Below are 11481 nucleotides of genomic sequence, written 5' to 3' on the forward strand. Positions count from 1 at the left end.
AGGTTCTAGTATTTCACAATTTAGTTTGGTATTGCATCATCTACTTACCTCAATTTTAAAAACGTTCATTTTGCATGTAAATTTCAAAAGCACAATATTTCATAGTCGAGCAAGTTCAATAAATACTATTCAAAGACCAATAGTTTGTTTGACAGTATCTAATCAACACAATGAAAATAAGTTCACTTTATTTTCAAACTGTCGATACATTTCTGTGCATGTTATTCCATACTTTCAAATTGTTAAAAGGCTGTTAAAAATTATAGATCAAAGCATACTTAAAAGTTTTAACCTTCTTGACGTTTCAAAATGTAAGAGAATATTGTCCAAAGTATATACACATATAGTGGGTTTTTTTTCAACTAACTGATCATTGCTTTAAACGTTGTAATGTAAAGTATACGTTGTTGATTCCGTGATTCTGTAAAAAATTAGTCAAAATACGCAGTTGTAGCCATCATGAACATCAATCTTTAACCAAGGCTGAGTCCACCGCCGAGTCCACCGACATAACCACCGCCGAGTCCGCCAACATAACCACCGCTGAGTCCGCCGAGTCCACCGACATAACCACCACCGAGTCCACCGACATAACCACCGCCGAGTTCACCGACAAAACCACCGCCGAGTCCGCCGAGTCCACCGACATAACCACCGCCGAGTCTACCAACATAACCACCACCGAGTCCACCGCCATAACCATTGCCGTGTCTATAGCTATCGCCATAACCACCGAGGCCGTGGAGATTATATATAACTCTTCGGTAGGTACCTGAAAAAATTCATGAGGCGGCTATATATTTTTTTTTTTACATCAAAGTATCTTTGAGCGCATTTACATCATTTCTCGTTTTAAATTACTCTTGTTTTAATTTATTTTATTGTCAAGTGGAAGAAATTAAAAAAAAAAATTAAACAAGTAAAAACAAAATCAGTTATCATTTTAAATATTTCTTTCTTTTCCAAATCAGTAACATAACAGCAAAGAGCAATAAGTAAGAGCGTTACCTAGGGATATGTAATCCCACTCGGACTTTTATAATTTTTGCCTTTCCCAAAAAAATTAAACATAATTTTTAGTCCAATTTTGTGAAATATTTAAATTCTCGACCGGTGAAAGTATTTCGATTATAATATACGTTTGTTAACAAAATACTAATATATAAATAAAAAAAAATATAGTGTAAAATTATATATATTTAATTTGCTGTATTATTAAGTTAACTCATCATCTTTTAACAAAAGACAATTCTGCTAGTTTCAAGCAAAAATAAAACTTTTTGTATTTGTTACCATTAACATTTTTACACCATTAAACTGTGCTAATTAAAATGAATATTTTTGGAGGAAAATTTTAAACACATTCTTTGGTAGGTTTTTGTTGAAAACGCAATAAAAAAAGCCAAATCTTAGAAAAATCTTACGTAGACTTACCCATCGCAATGGCTACCAGAGACATCATAAAAAGCAACACACCAGTAGTGGTCTTCATTTTGATTCTAAAGGTACTCTCAGTGAAAGTCGTCGTTCCTTTTATATGCATTCTATATCCATGGTCTTACCAATCATTGTCGCCTTAAACAGTTAGTTTCCGGGTCAGCATTGACGAGGTTACAAAGTCATGTTTTTTAATCTATCAATCATACATTTAATACATTTAAATGATTTAAGTCTCCATCTTGCAGTATGTCAATCAAGAGATTTAACATGGACATAGAACTTTTTACATTGAATATCTAAACATTTTTGAAGAATTTTAGTGAGTTTGGAGATAGAAAATTACAAATTGATAAAAAAAAATAAAATAAATGTGCACTAAGTTTATAGATAATCATTGTGACCGTTAGTAAACTGTTAAATTGATTGAAGGCGATAGAGCATTCTTGAATTTGTATCAAATTGGAGATAGACACAAAACTCAAGGTATCGTGTATATATCGTAGGTGTAACTGACACCTTTTTAGATTATAACACTAAAAGATATACATGTATTCAGTCAGTTGGTTGTGGTTTCTTCTATTCACTAGTTTAGTCGTTCATAAAGACTGTGTGCAGAGTGATATCACAATGTCGTTAGAATTTGAAAAAATGTGTGATTTTTTTGTCTTCTTGTTTATATATAGTTACTTAATTCTTCTAGAACTTCCCAAGATATATCTGGTAGCCATTTTTTTGTTATTTAAAATATGTTTTGTCTAGATTTCATATTTCAACGGTATACCTCCAAAGAAATTCTTGATACAACAATATTAACGTAACCGTTTCAAGTTGTTTGTGCACTTCCTGTTTGAGGGGGGGGGTCAGGACCACCTCAGGGGGCCCATGACCTACATACCATGTGATTCCCCTTAACACGAGGAACACGAATATATGTGGTCATTTCCAATTCCCGAGGGGTGGGGATGAGCCCAGGGGTCAGATCTAATAAACCCTATATATTGCCTGTAACAGTCAATATATGATTCTGAAAACCCTATATTATTACCTATGTCCGTTTTCAAGTTACAACCATTTAGAGTCTACAATCTTTCCCATAAGGTTCAATATTAGACCCCACAATCTTTTGACCCCCCAGAAAAGTGGTTGGCCAACCACAAATGAGAAAAATCAAACCAGATTGCACATCTAGATATGCAGGGCTATCGTATCCTAGAGTTTTGATTAATTCTGTTCAGCCATCTCTGAGAAACGCGACGGACAAGTTCAGGGCGGGAAAGAAGAAGAAGAAGAAGAACCGTACAAAAACACTAAGTCTCCAAACTTAGTTTGGGAGACTTAATAATAGTTCAAACTATAAATATGCCTTTCCTTTACTTATTTTGAAAATATCCTTGATCCATTAATAATTTCGGGAACATTATCATTTATGTTTGGGACCCCATATTTAAAAAAAAAATGGCATGTGATATAGGTCACATATAAAACAAATGAACATCTTAGGTCCCCATCTTTATATCCAAGATGTTTTTGGATGATTGACATCACTAGTAATTCAGGTAGATGCCAACCTTTTTAAGTATGTTTGTTTTGTAAGATTTTGCATTGTTTCAACAAAAACTTTAGTTTTTCTTCTGGTTAAAAAAATCTAACTTAATAACAAAAATGATTGAACACATTAAACAAAAACTGTTTTAAACTGACTTTTTTTTTGTTTTGATATGAAAATAAAACGTCAAATTGTCTAAAATAAAAAATAACACTACAATCAAAGCTCTGTTGCATACATAAGAGGCTTTTTGTTATCAGTATCAGTGGGGTTTTCCCTAAACGTTATCCTTAATACATGATGTATGTTGTATTGGTTTTAATAGCAGAACACAAATTCAAGCGCATTTAGCTCATTTACCTTGACTTTACTTTCGGTTGAACCCTTGCACGTAATTTTTATGGTTTTTATTGCTGCGGTTTTTTATTTTTAATTTTTTAAGGAAGTAGGGGCTTGGAAAAGAAAGGTTTTAATCAAAATGCATGTCATGAACAAAAATGTTTCTTGAGATAAAACTAAAAAATCTGAAACCATGTTAAATTCGTTTGTATTATAAAGCATTTTACATTTACAATATGAATGCAAATTTTAGACTCATGTTGTCGAGAAACGGCTGGCACTTTTAGGTCTAACCGTTTCTCGACAGCAGGAACCTAAAATTCATAAATTAATAATTTTTTATAAAATTTAAAACTTAAAAGTAGAAGTTTAAAATATTGTAAAAATTATATATTTTCTGATCCGAAAGCTTTTGCTACATAATTCATGGGAACAAACGGACGGCTATTTAATTTGTAGAAATATTTATTTACACAAACAGTGATATTAGATCTTATCATACATTTTGAATTAAACAGTACGAAGCATCGTTAATACTAATTCTATAACAAAACGTTAAAAAGGAAAACTTTAATTGTTTGTAGTATGCTTCAATATTCCTCCTACAATATCATGGCAGTGGCTATGATTTAAATTATGAGTAGAAAAGTTCGTTGTATGGCCGATAATGTAAACTTTAATTCCAAAACATTCATTTTGTTTCAAAAAGAAACGTAATTCGGTTCTTTGCAAATAAATTCTAAATGCAATTGATAGACTGGATACTAGTAATAAAATTTCAGTGCGTCTGAGTGTATTAATGGCTTTGTAAACATGCAAGGCTTACATATCAAACATCGAAGAAATAAACTTAATTAAAATAATTGTGTAAGCGTTTGTCGTGTTAAAAATAAATAAGCCATTTCATTCAAAAATAAGAAATTAGAATTCAAATCATGAGCTAGTGTTTGCATAAATCATGAAACAAAATGGATAATTAATGTCTATAAAATCCGTTTTGCAATTACGTTTAAATGTTTGGTAGTATTCGGAATTGCACATTATTTTTAGTAGTAATGAAGACAAACTATTACACTCTAGCTCAGTACCATAAAATATTCACTCCATTCTAATTGATAGATGGATTGAATTCCAATTAAGTATAAAATGAAATAATGTAAAATACTTTTAAATATAGATAGATTACATCAACAACAATCAGTAACAATGAATTTGTATAAAAAAATATCCCTGCACTCAGATTTCTACATAAATCAGTTACAACATTTTTAAAACAGTGTATCTTTATGATCTGCCAATTACCATTATTGAAAAATGTCTTAGAATCAATACATGGTTTAAATACAGCCATAAGATAATTGAAAATGTAAGATATTTACTAATAGATGAAAAGACATCATCACATGCGTGGCTATAATTCTAACGCGGAAATGTTTAGTTTTAGTCCACGTTGATTGGTGAAATCTTGTACACAGAATGCATATATAAGACGTGTTGACTTTAAACAAGAATATTAGAGCTTATCAGAATCCAAATGAAATAATTATATACTTGCCTTTGTTTTTATTAGGTCTTTCCACCTTTCAGGTTAAAGACCTCTTGTTTTCTTTATGTTTTTTAATTTTCTTCTTCTTTTTTTTCTATTTACCTCGGAGTCACTTTTTTGTTATTAGGGTTATCTAAATAATTTAAACTTGATGTAATTGCTTATTAAAAGTTATGACCCTGTGTCAAAAAACTTTACAGAGTTACTGCCCTTTGAGAAGGAAATCCTTGTTATCGCTACTCCTCTGAAACCATAAGAGATAGAGACTTGCAACCTTTACTAACGTCTGTAGTTCACTTAGACGCTCCTTCAATCTATTCATATCGAAAGGGTCCAAGACCCCCTTTTATCAATTATTGCCCCTGAAAGTATTTAAATTTCTATTAAATAACTTCCAACTTTTTTACTATATGTCATAGATATTTCGGACCACTTGGGATGGAAGCGTCTTCCTTGGCCGATCAAAATGACATAAAGGTCAAGGGTTAAGGTCATTTGAAAATCCGTGTATTCATGAGTTTTCCTATCTCTTTTGTTTAGGGTGGTATAGAGAAAGTTTTTCAAAGATGAAGTAGGACTTCTTAAGACATTTCAAAATTTAGTCCTTCAGCTCCCACCTTGAAATGGTAAATGGGTTATTGCCCCTTTTGTACGAAATACTTGTTATCGCTACTTCTCTGAAACCATAAGAGGTTTACCAATGTCTTCAGTACACTTGGAAGTTTCTTCAATCTATGATCCCAAAAGGGTCCAACATCCCCTTCTAGCAAAAATTCCCCTTTCAATTTCATTGAATTCACAAATGCATACGAAATACCCCCCTTTTTTAATGTGTGACTTTGACCTTTGACCGTTTGATCTTATTATATGTACAATTAGCTCTTTCAAACACCCCCTTACTTTAAGGTTTGACCTATGACACGACTTTGACCTTTGGCCTTGACCTTTAAGCACTGACGTGTTACAAGTATATTTAACGTATACACATCAGATTTATTTATATGTACAATTAACTCTTTCAAACACCCCCTTTTATTTTTAGGTTTGACCTTGACCTTTGACCTGAGATTTGACGATGACATTTTAGAACTGATGTGTTATAAGTATATGCAACATATATATCAGATTAAGTTATATGTACAATAAGCCCCCCCCCCCCCTCCCCCGCGTTCTCTTTTTTATACAAGGATTGAATTCTTATATGAACCCTCGACCCTCGATATTTGAACTTGAAATTTAATATTTCTTTTTTAAAATAACACCTAACAAATCGTTACAATCGTTTGTCAGAATTTGTTTTTGAAAGTCTGAAACTCTGCCTGCGATTGGACTCCAGACTGCGTTTGAGACTACGCCTCCAAATTCCAGCTCCAGTAAAACTCTGTAGAACTTGAAGAAAATTCATGGGATTGTTCCTCACACCTGAATCTAATTGCCTGCCAAATTTCAAACGAAATGAACCATATTGAAGAAAGTTATCCACTCCAGCGGCATCGAACCATAATCCCCAGAATCGAAATTTCAACGCTTCGATATTTGTATCTAATAAATTCATGCTCAAATTTCACTGAAAATTTGTGTTTACATTTCTTTCAGCAACCTGTGACGATATGTGTTGAAGTTCTACGAACGATAACTCTTCCTTCCCAGACCCCGATTTTTACATTTTCTTTCAGTTTGTTTATTTCCCGACTTGGCTGAAATACATGACTGGCCTTAATTCAGTTCCGATTTTCCGTACTTGTAATTACGAAAGATGAATAGGGCCACTTAAAAAAAATATTTTTATCTCGTAATTACGAGAAAAGATCTCGTTATTACGAGTTAATTATCTCGTTATTACGAGAAAAGATCTCGTTATTACGAGTTAATTATCTCGTTATTACGAGTTAATTATCTCGTTATTATGAGTTAATTATCTCGTAATTACGAGAAAAGATCTATTTTTGAAATGGCGCGTTTCATTATTCTATTCTTTTTATATAAAGTGTATGAACTACTGCAATGTCTATTAATATACACTTACTTAGCATGATCATCGTTTAAAACGCAAACATTTGATATAAAATCGGACCAAGCAGTTTTAAAGAAATTTCAGAAGAATTAGCAAAGCAAATTGATTAATAAATTCATTGAACTATATGTCAATAATTAAGAAGGATACGTGTAATTTGTTTTCAGACTCCAAAATGTTTATATACAAAATCAATTATTTTCAATATACATGTAGGTTGTGTATAAACATATTAAACACAAATTCGGGTAAATCCTGGATATCCATACTCATGACTGAAACTATATAGTCATTAAAGTTATCTGTAACTAATAAAATTGTGTTTTTACGACTATAGGACTACCTGGAATTTGCTTCGGAGTGGGATTATAATATATATAAGTTGAATAGAAGAATTACATGAAGTTCTTTCCTTTTATTAATATCAGATAAATTGTCAAATCCAATCATTTTGATATGTAGAAATTAATGAATAAGGATCGTTGTTTTTTTAAATATTGATCAAAATTGAATCAACGTTTCTGGAATGAAAAAGATAGACTGAAAGTGTGATCCAGTCGAATTCTTTTCAGAAACGCACCATTTTATATATATCTTTTCTCGTAATAACGAGATCGTTTCTCGTAATAACGAGATCTTTTCTCGTAAAAACGAGAAAATTATCTCGTAATAACGAGATCTTTTCTCGTAATAACGAGATAATTAACTCGTAATAACGAGATCTTTTCTCGTTATTACGAGATCTTTTCTTGTAATAACGAGATAATTAACTCGTAATAACGAGATCTTTTCTCGTAATTACGAGATAAAAATATTTATTATGTGACCCTATTCGGCTTTCGTATGTAATCCACAAATGTATGACAGTAAATAGATTTCTGAGCACGTGCATTTCAAATCAGCAGGAGAAAGTGTGTCAGTTCATCCGATGTGGCCTTCCAACATCTTCAAATAGCCGCTCGCGACAAGAGTTTGACCTGGCCTGTGGATTTCAAACTCAACGCTATCCGGCCACATTGTTTAAAAGCAGCAATGATTTTTATTAACAAATCGATAAGCAATTGAACCAATCGCTAAGCGCCTATCTATTCATTACGCTTCTCAATGTTGTATAACTTTTTTCAAAATGTAAACATGGCAGATCTAAGTCCCTTTAATATGATATTTTAATATATATTATTGCATCATATGATCCAATATGTAAAATATGATATTATACAAATATTGACTGGGGTTGAGGGCAATATTGATTATAATAGCCCCCGAGGGACGAAATATTGCACGACGCGAAGCGGAGGGCAATATTTTCGTCCCAAGGGGGCCAATATAATCAATGTTGCCCGAAAACACAGTCAACATTTGTTTTGTTATATGAAGAAACAAACCAAAATTTAAGAAAGTAATTGAAAACAAATCGCCGTAATTTTCTCAACTCAACAAAGAATTCATAAATTCAATTTTGTGCAAAGTTCATTTCCAAAATATCCTCAGCATCAAAAGGTCACTGGTGATATTCCTCCGACCGCAAGAATTCTACCTGATTTTACTTCACAGTAATAAGCAAATCCTTATATCCGTTATGATAGCAAACCGTCGCATTGCGCGTCCGTGATTTACTTGCCTTGATTGACTGTCTATTATGACGTCACCTTGTTTTGGAGTCGCAAAGAATTATTTACGTCATCGTTTACTAATCAACAAATCAGAGTCGATAATTTCAAATAGAGGGAATGTTGTCTAGATATTTTTCCTAGCCGGTCAATATCAAAAAAATATTGACCGGTCAATATTTTTCGGACGAGTTAATATTACAATTATTGACTATTTGTCTAGTTAGAGTTATATAGTGAGAATATACTACGGAATATAACAATGTATTATATAGTATTATAGTATATATTATGATATTGTATTATGTGATAAAATACAATTATTTATAATGTAAGAGTATGAAAATTGTTGATTTGAATAAATAAATAAAGTTATTGTAATATAAATAAATAAAGTTATTGTAATTAATACATCTAAACATTACACATATAAAAAGTTAGATCCACTTTTAATTCATACACATGTACATATACCCTTAGGGCAGTGCTTGATCATGAGTTGGTCAGTGGATATTTGTGATCTTGGTTTTTATTGGTTGTTTGTGTCAGGTTGAATTTGGTTGGTTTGTATATTTTGCTTTATGTGTTTTACCGCCAAGTTTGACAATCTTTGTCTGGACATTGACCAGAACAGACTATATATTTATATAGAGAAGTAATTTTATTTTGGACCAGACCTTGCTCTTTTTCTGGTAAGTTATACTAAGTATACTAATGTCCTATAACACTTACTATTAATAAATTGATTATCCTATTATAAATTGCAGAAAACATTAATTAAGTCCATGATCACAAACTAATGAGTATGAATGAATTGGAATGAAAAGATATTTTTATATGGAATACAGTGTTGATTATAAAGATCAATATTTGGTTTATTTATTATAGTATTAATTGATTCTCAAATCAATTGTATATAAGAATTTTATGATGATCAGATATTTGATTAAATTGGTCATTTATAAGATCAATTAGATTATATTTCAGTAATAAATATTTTTAGAATTATTCTGTTCGTATTACAGAATCAGTCAATGTCAATATAATTTCACCACGCATTCGGTGTACGTATTATGAGCCTGTTCCCATAGAATGGTAAAAAAGTGTTTTCGAATATTTTTTATCTGATTAATATATTTTATGACTTATTTTGGAGATATGTAATTCATGTACATTATAAGAGTTACCTCCCGCTAAATGTTTAAAGTACAATTACAGTAAGATAATGTAAAAATATTATCTTGATGGAAATACATATATATTGTACTAATGTTATATTTTGATATAAATTATATTATTGTTTTATGATATTTCAGGGCTTAAATATACATTGCAAATTTTAAAGTCACTGTGTCCGGATACGATTAAACGAACCATACAGATATCTTTGTTGTCAGTTATTTTAAACAAAGACTGTAACAATAACACAATACAATGTCATATCATATGTTACAATATCATATCTCATCATTGTTTATTACAGTAATTTATTGTATGATATGATATATATTGTAAGTATGATAGGATGCAATATTGCATTTTATATTATTGTATTGATAAACATTGTATCTTATAATGCCGTATGAAATAAGCATATGATTTTCATACAATTTTTTAAAGATGATATACGATATTGTATCAAAACAGTATCCATGAATATCCAAGATCATAAAGTATGATTTTCATATAAAATGATAAAGGTGGTCTCATAAAGCTGATGGCTCGTCTCGGTGAGCTTTATAATCTGTGATTACCTATGTTTAATAATATTATCAGTAAAAGGAATGCTCCTAACATGGTTACATTAGATATATGTATATTACATTTATGTTTAATTCAAAACGCAATATAGTAACCTTAAAATCACTTTTGACAAACTCTTGCACTTAATTGTTATGAAAGTGTTTGATTTATTTTTGTGGAATGGAAAGTTTTACTAGGAAATTCTTAAACAACCCTCGATTGGATATATATCATGTGTTAAGTAAATTGGGTGAAGATTGATGCAATTATAAACTTTCTCTTCACCAGACAGATATGGAGTACATTACTGTATTGGTATTGCATTCCTGGCCTTATTAGGAAAAAACTATATTCAATATTGATTGACTGTACTTGTATTTCCAATGCATACATATGTGACATTAATTCTCTTATGTGTATTGCTTTTTCTAAAGGTTTGATTTTAAAATACTAAAGGTGTTAATGATTCTAGTGAACCATAAGATTGAAATGGTCTGGGTTTTTTTTTTTATGAAAAACACAAACAATCGACACATCCTTTTGAAGAACTATGTAACTTGCGGATGCAATAATTCGTTCACTTTATTTTCAAATTGTCGATACATTTCTGTTTATGTTATTCAATACAAAGGCTGTTAAAAATTATAGATAAAAGCATACTTAAAAGTTTTAACCTTATTGACGTTTCATAATATAAAAGAAAATTGTCCAAAGTATATACACCTGTAGTGTTTTTTAACAAACTGATCATTGATTTAAAAGTTGTAATGTAAAGTATACGTTATTGATTCATTGGTTCGGTAAAAAGCAAGTCAATATCCGCAGTTGTAGCCACCACAGGCATCGATCTTTAACCAATGCCACCGTCATAAACACCGATCTAACCACCGCCGCCGTATCTATTGCCTATTCCACCGCCAAAAACACCGCCTAATGCACCGCCAAAATCACCAACGTATCCACCGCCGTATCTACCGCCAAAATCACCGCCGAATCCACCTCCGTTTCCTCTGCCATATCTTCCGCCGTATCTACCGTATACACCGCCATATCTACCGCCCAATCCACCGCCATATCCTCTGTCATAATCGTCGACGTATCCACCGCCACGTCCTACAAAAATTTATGAGGCGACTATTTTTTCACATCAAAGTATCGTCGAGTGCGTTTTCATCATTCCTCGTTTTAAGCTACTCTTGTTTTAATTTATTTTGTTGTCAATTTGCCAAAAAATCAAATAATT

General features: G+C 31.5%; 1 long non-coding RNA gene across 1 annotated transcript; it reads left to right on the forward strand.

Moving 5' to 3' along the window:
- Window positions 1–8947: 8947 nt before the first annotated feature.
- On the forward strand, window positions 8948–9916 carry LOC117691786 (uncharacterized). The gene is made up of 3 exons (XR_010710226.1): window positions 8948–9187; window positions 9521–9590; window positions 9812–9916. It is a non-coding gene; the product is annotated as an uncharacterized lncRNA (long non-coding RNA).
- The last annotated feature ends 1565 nt before the right edge of the window (window positions 9917–11481 follow it).

The sequence above is a fragment of the Magallana gigas genome, chromosome 2 (genome assembly GCF_963853765.1).
Source record: "Magallana gigas chromosome 2, xbMagGiga1.1, whole genome shotgun sequence".
Lineage (NCBI taxonomy): Eukaryota > Metazoa > Mollusca > Bivalvia > Ostreida > Ostreidae > Magallana > Magallana gigas.